The sequence below is a fragment of the Propithecus coquereli genome, unplaced genomic scaffold (genome assembly GCF_000956105.1).
Source record: "Propithecus coquereli isolate 6110/MARCELLA unplaced genomic scaffold, Pcoq_1.0 Scaffold416, whole genome shotgun sequence".
NCBI classification, from domain to species: domain Eukaryota; kingdom Metazoa; phylum Chordata; class Mammalia; order Primates; family Indriidae; genus Propithecus; species Propithecus coquereli.
The window spans coordinates 994257-997993 of NW_012149908.1; positions in this window are offsets into that span (position 1 = coordinate 994257).

Sequence of the window (3737 nt, forward strand, 5' to 3'; positions counted from 1 at the left end):
AAAGCAAGAATAGTAAACCATTTTTCTCTACAAATTACTAATATATACAGACAGTCCCTGACTTACGATGTTTCAACTTACAATCTTTGACTGTAGGATAGTGAGAAAACTATATGCATTCAGTAGAAGCCATACTTTGATTCTGAATTTTGATCTTTTCCCTGGCTAGCAATATGGGGTACGCGATACTCTTGCAATGCTGGGTGGTGGCAGGGAGCCTATATCCCAATCAGCTATGCCGTCACAAAGGTAAGCACCTGGTACTGTACTATGCACTGTATCTAATAAATTACATGAGCTATTCAAGACTTGGTTTAAAAATAGGCTCTGTGTTAGATGGTGTCGCCCAACTGTAGGTTAATGTAAGTTTCTGAGCACGTTTAAGGTAGGCTAGGCTAAGGTAAGTTAGGTGAATTAAATGCATTTTCAACTTAAAAAATTTTCAACTTACTATGGGTTTATCGGGACATAACCCCCTAATAAATCAAGGAGCATCTGTAATCTGAAAATCCTGAGGCATTTACTTAAATATATTGGGTTCCTATTAATAGTCATTGCACACACAGGCTTATCTGGAACCTCACTCATACAAGGTTCTATGAAAGGCACAGAGACATAACCTGCTCTTAGGTATTTTGTGTCTTCTGAATCGGGCTTGGGTCTGAAGAAGACTCTTGGGCATCCAAAATCCAGTAAAGATTTAAGGACCAACCAACTCCAATACTATGCAATATGCAAAAGAAATTAGAAGATACACTTTCTACCCCAAAGGAGCATGTCTGCTTAAGACATCACATAAACTAGGGAATAATACTAGACTAAATACATCATAGAAACCACAGACTATAAATGTATGAGAGTTAAGAAAATTACTGCCTTTAAGAATTAAAACACGGTTTGTGTATGTTGGGGATTGCTGTATTTTGAAGGAGGTGCAGGATTTGGGACTTTGGAATAGACATGATGCCAAGCAGTAGAACAAAAATAGTCAGGAAGGCTAAGATGAGCATGTGCCGGGGACCATTCTAAATGGAAGAGAGGACTCAATGTTCAACACATACTTACTTAGCACCAGCAATATAGAAAGCACCTTGGGAATGCAAATTTAATGCAAATTAAATGGTGTCTGCCCTCCAGGAGCTTCAGTTCTAGTAGAAGAGTAAGTAAGCAAGATGCAAAGTATCCTGAGTGGCATAAAAACAAACGTACAGCCAAGTGCGGTGGGATTGCAAATGAGGGAGAATTCCTGCCTGAGTTGATCAGGGAATGTTTCAAAGAGAATGTAGTGTCTAAATTTGGCCTTGAAGGGACTTTGTTAAGCAGAGATAGTAGGTGGGACATTATAGATGGAATGTGGAGGAGAATCAGTGTTTATCTCTACTGTATGCCATCTATAATCTTATTTAATCCTTCAGAGTGTTAATGGAAAAAAAAACTCACTGTGTAAAATATTGAATTTATTCTGAGCCACGTGTGTATGACCAACAGCCTAGAGACCATGGCCTCGAGGTCCTGAGAAAATGTGCCCCAGGTGGCCAGGTTAGTGTGGTTTTATGCATTCATGGAGACAGGAATTACACACAAAATCATAAATCAATACGTGGAAGGTGTACATTGGTTTAGACTGAAAAGGTAGGACATCTGGTTGGGGCAAGGGGAAAGCTTGACATATTTTAAGATAAGCAAGTTTGCTAATCATAGACAAGCCACCAGACACATGGACATATACTGAGACTCCAGTGATCTGTTAAGTAAACTGACGGTTTCCTGCAGGTGTGGCTTAACCTTTGTCTTGCACGGCCTTAGGTCCTGTTAATGATTTAGTAATTTTTTGTTACAAACAGTAACTCCAAAAGGGAGGGGGCATGACAAGGTGTGTCCAATCTCCCTTTTCTTCATGGCCAGCAACTCAGCTTTAATGTTTTTCTGGGGTACCATTGGCCAAGAGGGGGTCCATTCAGTCAGTTGGGGGGGCTTGAGATTTTATTTTCGTTCATAAGAACAGAAGGATTATCTCCCCATTTTATAGGTGAGGAGGTTGCATCTCCCAAATGCTATGAAACCTTGTCCTGCAGATGCTGGAGCTGATATCTGAAACCAGGACTGTGTGATGCTCCAGCCCTGCGCTTGCACCAAGGTGCAGACGTGGAAGAGCCCTGAGACCAAGGGAATAAACAATGTCCTAATAACACTATGAGTTGGATTTAAGGATGATTCGTGCTGTATGAGCTCATCACATAGAAAGGGCACTCAGTGGGTCAGAGTCATGTAGGGAAAGGAGCACAGGCTTTAGATTTGAAAGACCTTCTACAACATCATTTCTCCAATGTGCTAATAATTTATGGGGGGGTGGTAATCACAGGACAGCAAAAGTAAGGAGGAAAGGAAAGTAATACAGAGGAGGATTGAAAGCAAACAGGTCATACATTGCCAAGCTGGCCACAGTATGCTTTCTTTTTAATTGGTAAATGCAATAGGAGATGTTTGTTGATGCCCAAATAGATGAGTCTCAGTGTCCAGGAAGATTGAACCACCTGGAGAGACGGGCTGGATGTGAACAAGGCAGACATTAACAGGGAAGCAGAAGCTCTGGTTCTTGGGCTGAAAACTTAACTGTACTAAGAAACATAGCAGTTTCATTTATGCAAAGTTCAGTATGTGCCATCCTCCCCTCCTTCCCCTCCTCACCTCAAGAAAAAGCATAATCTTGGGAATATTAGAAATACATTATTTAGACCCAGGTAAAAGCCATGCTCTAGTCCCTCATGATCAGAGCAGCCTGGGAGCATTCTCCAAAACTGGGATTTGTGAACTCCAAGCTTGAACAAGATACAGACAAATGAGCACATTTTGAGGCCAAGCCCAGAAGGCTGGAGGCAAATCAACCTGATGATTCCTCACGATAGCTAAGAAAGCACCTAGGGAGAGTCACAGAGCAGAAATAATAAGGAGGAAGTTGTCTTTCCAGTGGGGGAGCGAGAGTTCAGAAATTATGAAAGAAGGGCAGGTGGGCTTTTGTGAGGGACACTCCGTGTCCCCATTAATGTCCCCATTAATTTTTGTGTGAAACCAGTTTTAACCTCACAGCAAGAAGCTAGTGGGAATTCATGATTCACAAACTAAAACTCATATTTGCATAATAACCAGACATAAATACGGAGGAACATATTCATCTTCCAGGAAGACTGCAAGACTGCAAGATCTAGTATTATTCACACCAATCCTTTAAGCCTGTGGTCCCCAACCCCTGGGCCACAGACCTGTGCCATGGCCTGTTTGGAACCTGGGTCACACAGCAGGAGGTGAGCGGCGGGGGAGTGAGCGAAGCTTCCTCTGTATTTACAGCCGCTCCCCATCACTCGCATCACCGCCTGAGCTCTGCCTCCTGTCAGATCAGCGGCGGCATTAGATTCTGCGTTATGGTGAGTTGTATAATTATTTCATCATATATTTTAATGTAATAATAGAAATAAAGTGCACAATAAATGTAATACACTTGAATCAGCCCCCCCACCACACCCAGTCTGTGGAAAAATTGTCTTCCATGAAACCAGTCCCTGGTGCCAAAAAGGTTGGGGAGTACTGCTTTAAGCTGTAACACGATGGGTGAGGGGAGGAAATGTTTAAATGTCCTTCCCTCCCCTTGATTCTGAAGCAGTGAACACTGAGAGGTTGGATTCTGGGAACAGGATCTGCTCTGAGGAAGCTGATAGGGGCAGCTGAGATGAGCCCAAGGC